Source organism: Anas platyrhynchos, chromosome 2 (genome assembly GCF_047663525.1).
Source record: "Anas platyrhynchos isolate ZD024472 breed Pekin duck chromosome 2, IASCAAS_PekinDuck_T2T, whole genome shotgun sequence".
Classification (NCBI taxonomy): Eukaryota; Metazoa; Chordata; class Aves; order Anseriformes; family Anatidae; genus Anas; species Anas platyrhynchos.
In genome coordinates, this window is record NC_092588.1 from 159,723,926 (window position 1) to 159,740,680 (window position 16,755).

General features: G+C 56.5%; 2 non-coding genes across 2 annotated transcripts; both read left to right on the plus strand.

Moving 5' to 3' along the window:
• Positions 1 to 1,130: 1,130 nt before the first annotated feature.
• On the plus strand, positions 1,131 to 1,321 carry LOC119716261 (U2 spliceosomal RNA). Its single transcript, XR_005264030.1, has one exon. It is a non-coding gene; the product is annotated as a U2 spliceosomal RNA (small nuclear RNA).
• An 8,608-nt stretch (positions 1,322 to 9,929) lies between these two features.
• LOC119716266 (U2 spliceosomal RNA) lies at positions 9,930 to 10,120 on the plus strand. Its single transcript, XR_005264035.1, has one exon. It is a non-coding gene; the product is annotated as a U2 spliceosomal RNA (small nuclear RNA).
• Positions 10,121 to 16,755: the final 6,635 nt, after the last annotated feature.

A 16,755-nucleotide genomic window follows, 5' to 3' on the forward strand; every position in this document is an offset into this window, starting at 1 on the left:
CGGGTTGCTCCCGCTTGCAGGACCCCCGCCGCTGCGATCGAGAATAAAACAGCTTTGCAGAAGACCCTGTCTGAGCAAGTTATTGAGGTTTTGTTTTTTTTTTCTTTTTTTCCTCCCCTCCCAAGACTTGCCTTTCAAAGCCCAGGACGGTGTTCCGGGTGGAAAGCCACGTTTCCAGGGGAAGGAGGGGAAGGCGACAGGGCCTGGCCGCGACGCCGGGGCAGGGGGAGCCCCTGCAGCTGCTGAGCTTCGGCACAGCTCAGCGCCACGCAGCCGTTTCCTCGCCGCCTCAATCTCACCCCTCCGGGAAAGGGGGGAGAATCGGGGGGGGGGTGGGGAACGCGTGCCGGCTGAGATAAAGACAGTTCAACAGGACAGAAAATTAAGAGAAAGTAGTGACAACCACGCGCACGCAGGCACCGAGCTCCTGCCGCACGCTGCAGTTGCTCCCCACACGCGTGTCCGATGGCCCAGCCGCTTCCTGAGCAGCAGCCGCCCCCCGGCCGTCCTTCCCGGCCGGTGCTCCGCGTGACGGCGTGCGCTCCGGACGGCCCTTTGTGGGCAGCTCGGGTCGCTGTCCCGGTCGCGCCTCCTCCCAGCTCCCGGAGCACACACAGCGTCTCCTCTCCGCCCAGAGCTCGCGGCCCCTCCTCGTGCGGCGGCTCCGCTCCGCCCCGCGGCCCCGTGCCTCGCTCCGGAGGCGTCCGCAGGCGCTGAACGGCAGGGCGGAGGACCCCCGCCGGAGGCAGCGCCGTGACTCCCGGCCAGAGCTCCCCGGCCGGCCGCGCGCAGCTCCCGCGGCGCTGCTCGGGGCCGCCGGGGCGGGCGGCCTGGGGCCCCGGCCAATGAGGCGGCAGCTAGCGGCGCGGCTCCGCGGAGATGGGCGGGGCATGCAAATTCGTGTCGGGGCCCAGCCAATCGGGCGCTTGGGGGCCCGAACGGGCCGCTGGGAGGCCCCGGCGCCGCGGCGGCGGGGCGCTTGGGGGTCGCGGCTGCGAGCGGAGCGCGGGCGAGGGCGGGCGAGGGCGGCGGGTTGAGGCCCGGGAGGGCGGGGGCGGGCGGTGGAGCAGTGGCCGTGAGGTCGGGGTGGTGGGCGCGGGAGCGGGCGGCGCGGGGCGGGGCCGGTGGGCATCGCTTCTCGGCCTTTTGGCTAAGATCAAGTGTAGTATCTGTTCTTATCAGTTTAATATCTGATACGTCCTCGATGAGAGGACTTTATATTAAACGGATTTTTGGGCTCGGGAGTTGGATCCGGAGCTTGCTCCCTCCGCTCCGCGCATCGTCCCGGTATTGCAGTACCTCCGGGAACGGTGCACCTCCCTCGGGAGGTTGCTGTGCGAGTGCAAAGACAGAGCTGGCCGCTGGGGGGCGGCGGGATGGGAGGACGCGCGGCGCGGGACGGGACGGGGCAGCGGCCCCCGAGGAGCAGCTGCCGCCCGGCCGCCGCAGGCTTCCCGGCTCGGCGGAGGGCACGGCGCGGCCCAGCGCGTGCGCTCGCTTCCCGCCTCGCTGCCCCTTCCGCGGGCCGGAACGGCTCTCTGCCCCCCCGCCAGCGCCTGCCGCCCCTTTGCACCGGGGAAGCGGCCGGGGCGCGGCGGGGGCAGCGTGGTTCGGAAGGTTTTCTTGGGCTTGCAGCTGGGGCTGGCGAGAGAGGGAGTTAGGAGAATCTGACCGGGTAGAGAGAGAGCGCTGGCAGCATGCAACTACGATGCTCCCTGCTGTCTCTGCCGACTATGCTGCCTTGTGCAAAATAACTAAAGCAAGAAGCCTCGGGCCCCTTGCCGAGGTCACTCTCTTCGTAAGAGTGGGAGCCTGTCTTAAGAAACGGGCAGAAACCGGTCCTGCGCATGGACAGGAGCCAAGGAGCAACCGACTCTGCGCAAAGACAAGAGGCCAACTAGCGGGGACGAGGAAGGGCCACCAACCTTCATCCCCATGACCCCCGATGACCGCCACCGGGAGACACTGCGCGAGCGCGGGTGGGGGGGGTGCTTGTGGAAATGACTTCTCGAACTGCTTTTAACGTGAGGCGGGGACAGGCTGTGAATACGTGTAGGCGCGCTGTGAAACTTCGTGCAAATGAAACTCTTTGCTGCGTAGAACCGCGGCAAATTGCCGCGTCCGGTGCACACGACTTTGGCGGGACTACCCCCCCGTGCTGCCCAGCGCTGAATAAACAGACCTACTTTTGCAGCCTTACTGATTGTGGACTCTGTTTGCCGCAAGTCAGTTTGGCGAGCCGGCCGGGAGAGGCGTTCCGCTCGCTCGGCTGCGGGATGGGCTGCGGAGCGGACGCCCCTAGGTGCACCCCGAGCATTTTACTCGGGGGAGCCTCCGCTCTGAGCCGCTCACCGCGGGAGCAGACAAAGACCTCCTGAGGCCGCGGACAAACAGTAAGCTTTACAGTACGGGAAGGGCCCGTAAGTCGTACGGGTGGCTGGGGCGGCTGGTAAGTCACGCAGAGACGTCTGGCGTGCAGCAGAGTCCCCATATGGGAGGAGGGTACGCTACAGGCTGACCGATAGAGATGTCGAGGGGGGTGGTCGCTGGCCGATCGAGCGGCCGCTAGAGATCTTGGGAGTAGACAGAGCAAATGCGAGGTTACCGCTGCGTCCCAGTTTTGGGAGCCAGGACAGACCTGCTAATGACCGCATAAGAAGCAGGAGAAGGGTGAGCGGGCCTCTCGAAATTGTGACAAGGTTACCCGGGTAATAGCAGCAGCTGCTGGGGGGATGTTAACTGGAGTGGTAATCATTGCGTGTCTTATTTGTAGGTGTCTGGGTATGTCACGTTGAAAGCATTGGCGTGTGTGTGTTTGAGACAAAGTGCTGTTGTGAAGCGACTTACGAACACGTATGATTGTTGTTTTAAGTGATATTTTCTTGTGGTATGAGCGAGGAGTGCAGGGGGCCTCTTTGCGTGACGGCGTGATTGTGCTGGGTGAGCGAGACGCAGCATCGCCGCGAAGCGAGTGCGGCGTTCCGATCCGCGGTCCCGTATCCTCCGTGAGGGGAGTGGCCGGGGACGAACGAAGCGCACAACAGACCAAAAGGAAGTGCTGTTTGATCCAAGTGCTGACTGGTGGTGCCCAATATATGCTCCTGGCGGTGCATCTCGTAATCCCATTTTTGTTCTTAAATGTTTGGAGTGTGACAAGGAGGAAGGTGGCGGCGTCATCTAAGTGACAGTGTAGAAGTTTGGATATATTTGCTGTGGTGTTTGGTCGGTTTCCCAGGTATCGGGGGAGAGGGGCTGACCGATTCTACACGAACGCACGCAGTATGAGGAATAAAATGGATGAGCTAGAAGTACTGGCCCAGTCCCGCAACTACGACATCATGGGCATAAGCGAAACCTGGTGGGATGAGTCCTGTGACTGGGGTGTTGCGATAGATGGTTACAGGCTCTTCAGGAGGGACAGGCAGGGTAGGCGAGGTGGTGGGGTGGCGATGTATGTAAAGCAGGGGCTGGACTGTGTGGAACTTCAGGTCGGCGATGGCAAAGTTGAGAGCCTCTGGGTAAGGATCAAGGGACGAACGAATAAAGGGGATGTCGTTGTGGGAGTCTATTACAGACCGCCTGGCCAGGACGATAGCGCCGATAAATTATTCTTTACAGAACTAAGAGAGGCCTCGAGATTAACTCCCCTTGTCCTTATGGGGGACTTCAACCTGCCAGACGTTAACTGGGAGTGCCACACGGCTGACACGAGCAAGTCCAGGAGGTTCATGAAGCACCTAGATGATTACTTCTTGGTGCAGGTGCTAACGGAGCCAACTAGGAAAGGTGCCCTCCTAGACCTGTTGCTAGAAAACAGAGAGGGTCTGGTGGGAGATGTGGTAATTGGTGGCCGCCTCGGTCATAGCGACCATGAAGTGGTTGAGTTCAAAATTTACGGTGACAGAAGGAAAAGTGCCACCAAAACCTCATCCCTAGATATGGGGAAAGCGGACTTCAGGCTGCTCAGGGAACTAGTCAGCAAGGTCCCCTGGGAAACTGCTCTTGAAGGCCTCGATGTCCACCAGTGCTGGTCATTCTTTAAGCGATGCCTCCTAGAAGCACAAGATCAGGCAATTCCTAAATCTCGCAAGTCGGGCAGGCGGGGCAGGAGGCCGGCGTGGCTGACCAGGAACATTCTGATGGAGATTAGGCGGAAACTTAGAGTGTTTCGCTACTGGAAGGAGGGCCAGGTGACATGGAAAGAATACAGGGATGCTGTTCGTGTTTGTAGGGAGAAAATTCGTGTGGCTAAAGCACACCTAGAGTTGAAGCTGGCTGTGTCTGTGAGAGAAAATAAAAAGTTTTTTTTTAGATATGTGAATGGAAAAAGGAGAACTAAAGAATACATAGGGCCGCTCCTTGATAGGGAAGGTCTCCTCACAGACAATGACATAGGCAAAGCAGAGACGCTTAACGCCTTCTTTGCCTCTGTCTTCAATGCCGATGATGGGCTTCGGGACCCAGGGTGCCCTGAGCTGGAGGACCGGGACGGTGGGGATGACAAACTCCCAACCGACCCTGAACGTGTGCGGGATTTGCTACTCCACCTGGATCCCTACAAGTCCATGGGTCCGGATGGGATTCATCCCCGGGTGCTGAAAGAGCTGGCGGACGTCATCGCGGAACCTCTCTCAATTATTTTTCAACGATCCTGGGAATCTGGAGAGGTCCCGGTAGACTGGAAGCTGGCAAATGTTGTGCCGATTTTCAAGAAGGGTCAGAAAGAAGACCCTAGCAATTACAGGCCTGTCAGTCTCACGTCAGTGCCTGGTAAAATCATGGAGAAGATGGTTCTCAAACTTATTGAGGCACACCTGGGGGACAAAGCAGTCATTGGTCCCAGCCAGCATGGGTTTGTGAAGGGTAGGTCCTGCCTAACTAACCTGATTTCCTTTTATGATAAGATCACCCGTATGGTGGACCAAGGGAAACCAGCTGATGTGATTTTTTTGGACTTCAGCAAGGCTTTTGACATGGTTTCCCATAGGATCCTACTGGACAAAATGTCCACCATACAGCTAAATAAAAACATCATACGATAGGTGAGCAATTGGCTAACGGGCAGGGCCCAAAGGGTTATGGTGAATGGGGCTGCGTCAGGCTGGCGGGCGGTCACCAGTGGGGTCCCTCAAGGCTCCATTTTAGGGCCGGTACTTTTCAATATTTTTATAAACGATCTGGATGTAGGAATAGAAGGTATTTTGAGCAAGTTTGCTGATGACACCAAACTTGGAGGAGTTGTGGACTCGAATGAGGGTGGAAAGGCCTTGCAGAGGGATCTGGATAGGTTGGAGAGCTGGGCGATCACCAACCGCATGAAGTTCAATAAGAGCAAGTGCCAGGTCCTGCACCTGGGACGGGGCAACCCTGGCTGCACGTACAGACTGGGCGATGAGACGCTGGAGAGCAGCCTAGAAGAGAGGGATCTGGGGGTCGTGGTAGACAGCAAGTTGAATATGAGCCAGCAGTGTGCCCTGGCAGCCAGGAGGGCCAACCGTGTCCTGGGGTGCATCAAGCACGGCATCGCTAGTAGGTCAAGGGAGGTGATTGTCCCGCTCTACTCTGCGCTGGTGAGGCCTCACCTCGAGTACTGTGTGCAGTTCTGGGCACCACAGTATAAAAAGGACATGAAACTGTTGGAGAGTGTCCAGAGGAGGGCTACGAAGATGGTGAAAGGCCTGGAGGGGAAGACGTACGAGGAACGGCTGAGGGCACTGGGCCTGTTCAGCCTGGAGAAGAGGAGGCTGAGGGGAGACCTCATCGCAGTCTACAACTTCCTCGTAAGGGGGTGTCGAGAGGCAGGAGACCTTTTCTCCATTAACACCAGTGACAGGACCCGCGGGAACGGGGTTAAGCTGAGGCAGGGGAAATTTAGGCTTGACATCAGGAGGGGGTTCTTCACAGAGAGGCTGGTTGCACACTGGAACAGGCTCCCCAGGGAAGTGGTCACTGCACCGAGCCTGTCTGAATTTAAGAAGAGATTGGACTGTGCACTTAGTCACATGGTCTGAACTTTTGGGTAGACCTGTGCGGTGTCAAGAGTTGGACTTGATGATCCTTAAGGGTCCCTTCCAACTCAGGATATTCTATGATTCTATGATTATCAAAGTGGCAGAACGGAGAGAGTCGCTTCTGTGGTGGTTTGGCCTTGAGCCCTTGGGAATTTGGTAAGAAGGGGGAGAGCGAATTTATTTAGGCCTCAATACCTTTTCAAGCCCCCATATTGATGGATACGTAGGAGTGATTCCTTGTTTTGTGCGAGCTTACTAACAAAGTGCATGAGAAAAAATGGCACTCGGCTTGAAATTCGGCCCTGATGAAATGTAAATTTTGTGGAAAAGGTGGTTTTGTTTGTCTAGAAGACGGAGGGCTGAGTGCTTCAGGTGTCTTCCCGAAGACCTGTGGATTTCTGATTGGAACGGGGCTCATCAATAATCTGAAATAGTAACGTTTGTACGTGGACAGAAGAGTTGAATCCCAGAGAACTGGGACATTTGGGAAGAAGATTAGGAAAAGAGAGTAAAAACCTGTCACTGGACCCCCAGTCACTGGAGCCCCAGGTGCGGCTAATGAGGGTGGTGATCTGGGCAGCCCCTCCTCATAAAAGGGCTGCACCTGGGTGAGGGTGGCAGCTGTGGGGCTGGTGGAGGAGGAAGGCGATGAGGGGGCTGTAGTTGCAGTTTGCCTGCCTTGCAGCCCCTCTGCTGCTTGGGGCAGCCAAGCTGGGTCCGGAAAGGTCTTTAGAGAAACCTTGGAGCACGGTGAGGCTACTGAGCGTTGCTGGGACCGTGGCAAGGAAGAAGGTGCGTGCAAGCGGGAGTTCCTGGGATCGTGGCAGTCCTGGGCAGCAGGGCTGCCTGTGTGCTGAGGCTGGCTGGGGGAGGACTCACCGAAAGTTGGGGTGGGCGGGTGGGCGCGCGCAGGCACGGTGAGCCCCGTATGCGAGGAAAGCCCCGCACGTCTGTGCGCGTGCTGTCATTCTTCATGAATCTGAGCGACTCTTCCTGTAACGCCCTTGAGTCGACACATGGCAACTCAGGCAGACGACATACAGCATTATACAGCAACTACAGCAATTGTACAACCCAAAGGACTGCCTGTTCTCACCCCAGATGCCCTTGAGGGTTTTCAGACTGCCCCATACTTCTGCATCAGCTGCCAAGTGCACCCACTTGAGCAAAAGCAGCCCCATGGACGGCTTTGCCTTTGCCTTTGCCTGAGGCAGGCATAAGTCAGACCGTCTTCACCAGTATGGCTTTTTTTTTTTTTTTTTTTTTTTTTTAAATATGCCCTGCAAGGACTTTATCCCTTTCTCCGTGTGTAGGAGTTTCCATTGGGCAGGGCTAGCTCGACTGGGCAGACTAACCAGGTGGCTGTTGCTACATGTGCATCCTACCTGGGCAGCCTGCTCTAAGGAACCTGCTTTGGCAGGGGGGTTGGACCCGACGATATTTCGAGGTCCCTTCCAAGCCCTACAATTCTGTGATTCTGTGATCTGTGGTGGCTTTACCTTTCTAGGCAGTTGATGATCTCCACCGCAACTGCTCTCTCACTCCCCTTCCTCAGAAGAGGAGGGGAAGAAGAAAAGGAAAGGAACAACTCGTGGGTTGAGATAAGGATAATTTAATTAAAGGAAAAAAAATATTAAGGGAAAATTGTTATTAAATAATTTCCCTAAAGGGAAAGGGGGAGGAAAAAAAAAAAAAGGAAAACAAAAGTAAAGGCTGTGTGGAAGTGCAGAGGAAAGAAATTACTCTCTACTTCCCCCCAGTGAGCGATGCTTGACCACGTCCTTGAAGCAGGGCCTCAACGCACATAGCCGTTGTTCGGGAGGACAGATGTTCTCCCCACGAGAGCCCACCCCTCCCCTCTTCTTCCACTTTTATTGCCGAGTGTGACGCCATACGGTATGGAATATCCCTTTGGTTGCTTTACGTCAGCTGCTCTGCTGATGTTCCTTCCTCCCCTCTCGCCCACCCCCAGGCCTGCTGGCTCTGGGCGGGGGACAGGGGGGTTGAGGGAATCCTGACCCTGTGCCAGTATTGCTCAGCAGCAGACACAACTCTGGTGTGATACCAGTGCCGTTCTAGCTACAAGTGCAGAGCACAGCACCGTGTGGGCTGCCGCAGGGAAAGTTATCTCCATCCCAGCCAGACCCAGTACAGCATCCCAACGGCTGAATGGCTCAGCACCCATTGCTTTTAGCGTACTCTTTGTCAGTCTGTTGGTGTTTGTTTGTTTATTTATTTTCCCTGGACACTGGTGCAGGAGAAGGGATGTGGTATACCCGTTCAATGCCATGCTCTTTGGTCCAGGTGTTTATGAGGTCATTGTGGAAATGAATCCCACTGTCTGATGCAATTATTTCTGATGTGCCGTGTTGACGTGGGACTGTGAGAAAATGTCGCGTTTTTGCAGTAGAACGTGTTTTTGCAGTGGAAAATTCCACTAAGCTCGCGTATCCAGAAGTGCTTGTGCAGGCACGACAGCAGCCCAGCAGTGGAGAGTACGTTAAGCAGGTAAGGGGAAGGTCCCACTGTCCCAAAATAAGGAGGACGGGTAAGAGAAGCAGGGCAAGCAGTGCAAAATCACTAGAAGCAAAAGATCGTGGGCCCTGTGGTCACAAGAGAAGATGGGGCGGAAGGAGAAATTAACGGTTGGTCAAGTAAAACTGGATCTGTGCGGTACAGCGACAAGTGCTGAGTAGCTCGTGAACCTGTTGCGCTCAGCCAGGGAGGAAACGGGAGGAATCAAGCCTCGGTTAAGAGGGTTATAATACAAGGTTACGATATGCTTTTGGGGGTTGCTCCCGCTTGCAGGACCCCCGCCGCTGCGATCGAGAATAAAACAGCTTTGCAGAAGACCCTGTCTGAGCAAGTTATTGAGGTTTTGTTTTTTTTTTCTTTTTTTCCTCCCCTCCCAAGACTTGCCTTTCAAAGCCCAGGACGGTGTTCCGGGTGGAAAGCCACGTTTCCAGGGGAAGGAGGGGAAGGCGACAGGGCCTGGCCGCGACGCCGGGGCAGGGGGAGCCCCTGCAGCTGCTGAGCTTCGGCACAGCTCAGCGCCACGCAGCCGTTTCCTCGCCGCCTCAATCTCACCCCTCCGGGAAAGGGGGGAGAATCGGGGGGGGGGTGGGGAACGCGTGCCGGCTGAGATAAAGACAGTTCAACAGGACAGAAAATTAAGAGAAAGTAGTGACAACCACGCGCACGCAGGCACCGAGCTCCTGCCGCACGCTGCAGTTGCTCCCCACACGCGTGTCCGATGGCCCAGCCGCTTCCTGAGCAGCAGCCGCCCCCCGGCCGTCCTTCCCGGCCGGTGCTCCGCGTGACGGCGTGCGCTCCGGACGGCCCTTTGTGGGCAGCTCGGGTCGCTGTCCCGGTCGCGCCTCCTCCCAGCTCCCGGAGCACACACAGCGTCTCCTCTCCGCCCAGAGCTCGCGGCCCCTCCTCGTGCGGCGGCTCCGCTCCGCCCCGCGGCCCCGTGCCTCGCTCCGGAGGCGTCCGCAGGCGCTGAACGGCAGGGCGGAGGACCCCCGCCGGAGGCAGCGCCGTGACTCCCGGCCAGAGCTCCCCGGCCGGCCGCGCGCAGCTCCCGCGGCGCTGCTCGGGGCCGCCGGGGCGGGCGGCCTGGGGCCCCGGCCAATGAGGCGGCAGCTAGCGGCGCGGCTCCGCGGAGATGGGCGGGGCATGCAAATTCGTGTCGGGGCCCAGCCAATCGGGCGCTTGGGGGCCCGAACGGGCCGCTGGGAGGCCCCGGCGCCGCGGCGGCGGGGCGCTTGGGGGTCGCGGCTGCGAGCGGAGCGCGGGCGAGGGCGGGCGAGGGCGGCGGGTTGAGGCCCGGGAGGGCGGGGGCGGGCGGTGGAGCAGTGGCCGTGAGGTCGGGGTGGTGGGCGCGGGAGCGGGCGGCGCGGGGCGGGGCCGGTGGGCATCGCTTCTCGGCCTTTTGGCTAAGATCAAGTGTAGTATCTGTTCTTATCAGTTTAATATCTGATACGTCCTCGATGAGAGGACTTTATATTAAACGGATTTTTGGGCTCGGGAGTTGGATCCGGAGCTTGCTCCCTCCGCTCCGCGCATCGTCCCGGTATTGCAGTACCTCCGGGAACGGTGCACCTCCCTCGGGAGGTTGCTGTGCGAGTGCAAAGACAGAGCTGGCCGCTGGGGGGCGGCGGGATGGGAGGACGCGCGGCGCGGGACGGGACGGGGCAGCGGCCCCCGAGGAGCAGCTGCCGCCCGGCCGCCGCAGGCTTCCCGGCTCGGCGGAGGGCACGGCGCGGCCCAGCGCGTGCGCTCGCTTCCCGCCTCGCTGCCCCTTCCGCGGGCCGGAACGGCTCTCTGCCCCCCCGCCAGCGCCTGCCGCCCCTTTGCACCGGGGAAGCGGCCGGGGCGCGGCGGGGGCAGCGTGGTTCGGAAGGTTTTCTTGGGCTTGCAGCTGGGGCTGGCGAGAGAGGGAGTTAGGAGAATCTGACCGGGTAGAGAGAGAGCGCTGGCAGCATGCAACTACGATGCTCCCTGCTGTCTCTGCCGACTATGCTGCCTTGTGCAAAATAACTAAAGCAAGAAGCCTCGGGCCCCTTGCCGAGGTCACTCTCTTCGTAAGAGTGGGAGCCTGTCTTAAGAAACGGGCAGAAACCGGTCCTGCGCATGGACAGGAGCCAAGGAGCAACCGACTCTGCGCAAAGACAAGAGGCCAACTAGCGGGGACGAGGAAGGGCCACCAACCTTCATCCCCATGACCCCCGATGACCGCCACCGGGAGACACTGCGCGAGCGCGGGTGGGGGGGGTGCTTGTGGAAATGACTTCTCGAACTGCTTTTAACGTGAGGCGGGGACAGGCTGTGAATACGTGTAGGCGCGCTGTGAAACTTCGTGCAAATGAAACTCTTTGCTGCGTAGAACCGCGGCAAATTGCCGCGTCCGGTGCACACGACTTTGGCGGGACTACCCCCCCGTGCTGCCCAGCGCTGAATAAACAGACCTACTTTTGCAGCCTTACTGATTGTGGACTCTGTTTGCCGCAAGTCAGTTTGGCGAGCCGGCCGGGAGAGGCGTTCCGCTCGCTCGGCTGCGGGATGGGCTGCGGAGCGGACGCCCCTAGGTGCACCCCGAGCATTTTACTCGGGGGAGCCTCCGCTCTGAGCCGCTCACCGCGGGAGCAGACAAAGACCTCCTGAGGCCGCGGACAAACAGTAAGCTTTACAGTACGGGAAGGGCCCGTAAGTCGTACGGGTGGCCGGGGCGGCTGGTAAGTCACGCAGAGACGTCTGGCGTGCAGCAGAGTCCCCATATGGGAGGAGGGTACGCTACAGGCTGACCGATAGAGATGTCGAGGGGGGTGGTCGCTGGCCGATCGAGCGGCCGCTAGAGATCTTGGGAGTAGACAGAGCAAATGCGAGGTTACCGCTGCGTCCCAGTTTTGGGAGCCAGGACAGACCTGCTAATGACCGCATAAGAAGCAGGAGAAGGGTGAGCGGGCCTCTCGAAATTGTGACAAGGTTACCCGGGTAATAGCAGCAGCTGCTGGGGGGATGTTAACTGGAGTGGTAATCATTGCGTGTCTTATTTGTAGGTGTCTGGGTATGTCACGTTGAAAGCATTGGCGTGTGTGTGTTTGAGACAAAGTGCTGTTGTGAAGCGACTTACGAACACGTATGATTGTTGTTTTAAGTGATATTTTCTTGTGGTATGAGCGAGGAGTGCAGGGGGCCTCTTTGCGTGACGGCGTGATTGTGCTGGGTGAGCGAGACGCAGCATCGCCGCGAAGCGAGTGCGGCGTTCCGATCCGCGGTCCCGTATCCTCCGTGAGGGGAGTGGCCGGGGACGAACGAAGCGCACAACAGACCAAAAGGAAGTGCTGTTTGATCCAAGTGCTGACTGGTGGTGCCCAATATATGCTCCTGGCGGTGCATCTCGTAATCCCATTTTTGTTCTTAAATGTTTGGAGTGTGACAAGGAGGAAGGTGGCGGCGTCATCTAAGTGACAGTGTAGAAGTTTGGATATATTTGCTGTGGTGTTTGGTCGGTTTCCCAGGTATCGGGGGAGAGGGGCTGACCGATTCTACACGAACGCACGCAGTATGAGGAATAAAATGGATGAGCTAGAAGTACTGGCCCAGTCCCGCAACTACGACATCATGGGCATAAGCGAAACCTGGTGGGATGAGTCCTGTGACTGGGGTGTTGCGATAGATGGTTACAGGCTCTTCAGGAGGGACAGGCAGGGTAGGCGAGGTGGTGGGGTGGCGATGTATGTAAAGCAGGGGCTGGACTGTGTGGAACTTCAGGTCGGCGATGGCAAAGTTGAGAGCCTCTGGGTAAGGATCAAGGGACGAACGAATAAAGGGGATGTCGTTGTGGGAGTCTATTACAGACCGCCTGGCCAGGACGATAGCGCCGATAAATTATTCTTTACAGAACTAAGAGAGGCCTCGAGATTAACTCCCCTTGTCCTTATGGGGGACTTCAACCTGCCAGACGTTAACTGGGAGTGCCACACGGCTGACACGAGCAAGTCCAGGAGGTTCATGAAGCACCTAGATGATTACTTCTTGGTGCAGGTGCTAACGGAGCCAACTAGGAAAGGTGCCCTCCTAGACCTGTTGCTAGAAAACAGAGAGGGTCTGGTGGGAGATGTGGTAATTGGTGGCCGCCTCGGTCATAGCGACCATGAAGTGGTTGAGTTCAAAATTTACGGTGACAGAAGGAAAAGTGCCACCAAAACCTCATCCCTAGATATGGGGAAAGCGGACTTCAGGCTGCTCAGGGAACTAGTCAGCAAGGTCCCCTGGGAAACTGCTCTTGAAGGCCTCGATGTCCACCAGTGCTGGTCATTCTTTAAGCGATGCCTCCTAGAAGCACAAGATCAGGCAATTCCTAAATCTCGCCAGTCGGGCAGGCGGGGCAGGAGGCCGGCGTGGCTGACCAGGAACATTCTGATGGAGATTAGGCGGAAACTTAGAGTGTTTCGCTACTGGAAGGAGGGCCAGGTGACATGGAAAGAATACAGGGATGCTGTTCGTGTTTGTAGGGAGAAAATTCGTGTGGCTAAAGCACACCTAGAGTTGAAGCTGGCTGTGTCTGTGAGAGAAAATAAAAAGTTTTTTTTTAGATATGTGAATGGAAAAAGGAGAACTAAAGAATACATAGGGCCGCTCCTTGATAGGGAAGGTCTCCTCACAGACAATGACATAGGCAAAGCAGAGACGCTTAACGCCTTCTTTGCCTCTGTCTTCAATGCCGATGATGGGCTTCGGGACCCAGGGTGCCCTGAGCTGGAGGACCGGGACGGTGGGGATGACAAACTCCCAACCGACCCTGAACGTGTGCGGGATTTGCTACTCCACCTGGATCCCTACAAGTCCATGGGTCCGGATGGGATTCATCCCCGGGTGCTGAAAGAGCTGGCGGACGTCATCGCGGAACCTCTCTCAATTATTTTTCAACGATCCTGGGAATCTGGAGAGGTCCCGGTAGACTGGAAGCTGGCAAATGTTGTGCCGATTTTCAAGAAGGGTCAGAAAGAAGACCCTAGCAATTACAGGCCTGTCAGTCTCACGTCAGTGCCTGGTAAAATCATGGAGAAGATGGTTCTCAAACTTATTGAGGCACACCTGGGGGACAAAGCAGTCATTGGTCCCAGCCAGCATGGGTTTGTGAAGGGTAGGTCCTGCCTAACTAACCTGATTTCCTTTTATGATAAGATCACCCGTATGGTGGACCAAGGGAAACCAGCTGATGTGATTTTTTTGGACTTCAGCAAGGCTTTTGACATGGTTTCCCATAGGATCCTACTGGACAAAATGTCCACCATACAGCTAAATAAAAACATCATACGATAGGTGAGCAATTGGCTAACGGGCAGGGCCCAAAGGGTTATGGTGAATGGGGCTGCGTCAGGCTGGCGGGCGGTCACCAGTGGGGTCCCTCAAGGCTCCATTTTAGGGCCGGTACTTTTCAATATTTTTATAAACGATCTGGATGTAGGAATAGAAGGTATTTTGAGCAAGTTTGCTGATGACACCAAACTTGGAGGAGTTGTGGACTCGAATGAGGGTGGAAAGGCCTTGCAGAGGGATCTGGATAGGTTGGAGAGCTGGGCGATCACCAACCGCATGAAGTTCAATAAGAGCAAGTGCCAGGTCCTGCACCTGGGACGGGGCAACCCTGGCTGCACGTACAGACTGGGCGATGAGACGCTGGAGAGCAGCCTAGAAGAGAGGGATCTGGGGGTCGTGGTAGACAGCAAGTTGAATATGAGCCAGCAGTGTGCCCTGGCAGCCAGGAGGGCCAACCGTGTCCTGGGGTGCATCAAGCACGGCATCGCTAGTAGGTCAAGGGAGGTGATTGTCCCGCTCTACTCTGCGCTGGTGAGGCCTCACCTCGAGTACTGTGTGCAGTTCTGGGCACCACAGTATAAAAAGGACATGAAACTGTTGGAGAGTGTCCAGAGGAGGGCTACGAAGATGGTGAAAGGCCTGGAGGGGAAGACGTACGAGGAACGGCTGAGGGCACTGGGCCTGTTCAGCCTGGAGAAGAGGAGGCTGAGGGGAGACCTCATCGCAGTCTACAACTTCCTCGTAAGGGGGTGTCGAGAGGCAGGAGACCTTTTCTCCATTAACACCAGTGACAGGACCCGCGGGAACGGGGTTAAGCTGAGGCAGGGGAAATTTAGGCTTGACATCAGGAGGGGGTTCTTCACAGAGAGGCTGGTTGCACACTGGAACAGGCTCCCCAGGGAAGTGGTCACTGCACCGAGCCTGTCTGAATTTAAGAAGAGATTGGACTGTGCACTTAGTCACATGGTCTGAACTTTTGGGTAGACCTGTGCGGTGTCAAGAGTTGGACTTGATGATCCTTAAGGGTCCCTTCCAACTCAGGATATTCTATGATTCTATGATTATCAAAGTGGCAGAACGGAGAGAGTCGCTTCTGTGGTGGTTTGGCCTTGAGCCCTTGGGAATTTGGTAAGAAGGGGGAGAGCGAATTTATTTAGGCCTCAATACCTTTTCAAGCCCCCATATTGATGGATACGTAGGAGTGATTCCTTGTTTTGTGCGAGCTTACTAACAAAGTGCATGAGAAAAAATGGCACTCGGCTTGAAATTCGGCCCTGATGAAATGTAAATTTTGTGGAAAAGGTGGTTTTGTTTGTCTAGAAGACGGAGGGCTGAGTGCTTCAGGTGTCTTCCCGAAGACCTGTGGATTTCTGATTGGAACGGGGCTCATCAATAATCTGAAATAGTAACGTTTGTACGTGGACAGAAGAGTTGAATCCCAGAGAACTGGGACATTTGGGAAGAAGATTAGGAAAAGAGAGTAAAAACCTGTCACTGGACCCCCAGTCACTGGAGCCCCAGGTGCGGCTAATGAGGGTGGTGATCTGGGCAGCCCCTCCTCATAAAAGGGCTGCACCTGGGTGAGGGTGGCAGCTGTGGGGCTGGTGGAGGAGGAAGGCGATGAGGGGGCTGTAGTTGCAGTTGGTCTGCCTTGCAGCCCCTCTGCTGCTTGGGGCAGCCAAGCTGGGTCCGGAAAGGTCTTTAGAGAAACCTTGGAGCACGGTGAGGCTACTGAGCGTTGCTGGGACCGTGGCAAGGAAGAAGGTGCGTGCAAGCGGGAGTTCCTGGGATCGTGGCAGTCCTGGGCAGCAGGGCTGCCTGTGTGCTGAGGCTGGCTGGGGGAGGACTCACCGAAAGTTGGGGTGGGCGGGTGGGCGCGCGCAGGCACGGTGAGCCCCGTATGCGAGGAAAGCCCCGCACGTCTGTGCGCGTGCTGTCATTCTTCATGAATCTGAGCGACTCTTCCTGTAACGCCCTTGAGTCGACACATGGCAACTCAGGCAGACGACATACAGCATTATACAGCAACTACAGCAATTGTACAACCCAAAGGACTGCCTGTTCTCACCCCAGATGCCCTTGAGGGTTTTCAGACTGCCCCATACTTCTGCATCAGCTGCCAAGTGCACCCACTTGAGCAAAAGCAGCCCCATGGACGGCTTTGCCTTTGCCTTTGCCTGAGGCAGGCATAAGTCAGACCGTCTTCACCAGTATGGCTTTTTTTTTTTTTTTTTTTTTTTTTTAAATATGCCCTGCAAGGACTTTATCCCTTTCTCCGTGTGTAGGAGTTTCCATTGGGCAGGGCTAGCTCGATTGGGCAGACTAACCAGGTGGCTGTTGCTACATGTGCATCCTACCTGGGCAGCCTGCTCTAAGGAACCTGCTTTGGCAGGGGGGTTGGACCCGACGATATTTCGAGGTCCCTTCCAAGCCCTACAATTCTGTGATTCTGTGATCTGTGGTGGCTTTACCTTTCTAGGCAGTTGATGATCTCCACCGCAACTGCTCTCTCACTCCCCTTCCTCAGAAGAGGAGGGGAAGAAGAAAAGGAAAGGAACAACTCGTGGGTTGAGATAAGGATAATTTAATTAAAGGAAAAAAAATATTAAGGGAAAATTGTTATTAAATAATTTCCCTAAAGGGAAAGGGGGAGGAAAAAAAAAAAAGGAAAACAAAAGTAAAGGCTGTGTGGAAGTGCAGAGGAAAGAAATTACTCTCTACTTCCCCCCAGTGAGCGATGCTTGACCACGTCCTTGAAGCAGGGCCTCAACGCACATAGCCGTTGTTCGGGAGGACAGATGTTCTCCCCACGAGAGCCCACCCCTCCCCTCTTCTTCCACTTTTATTGCCGAGTGTGACGCCATACGGTATGGAATATCCCTTTGGTTGCTTTACGTCAGCTGCTCTGCTGATGTTC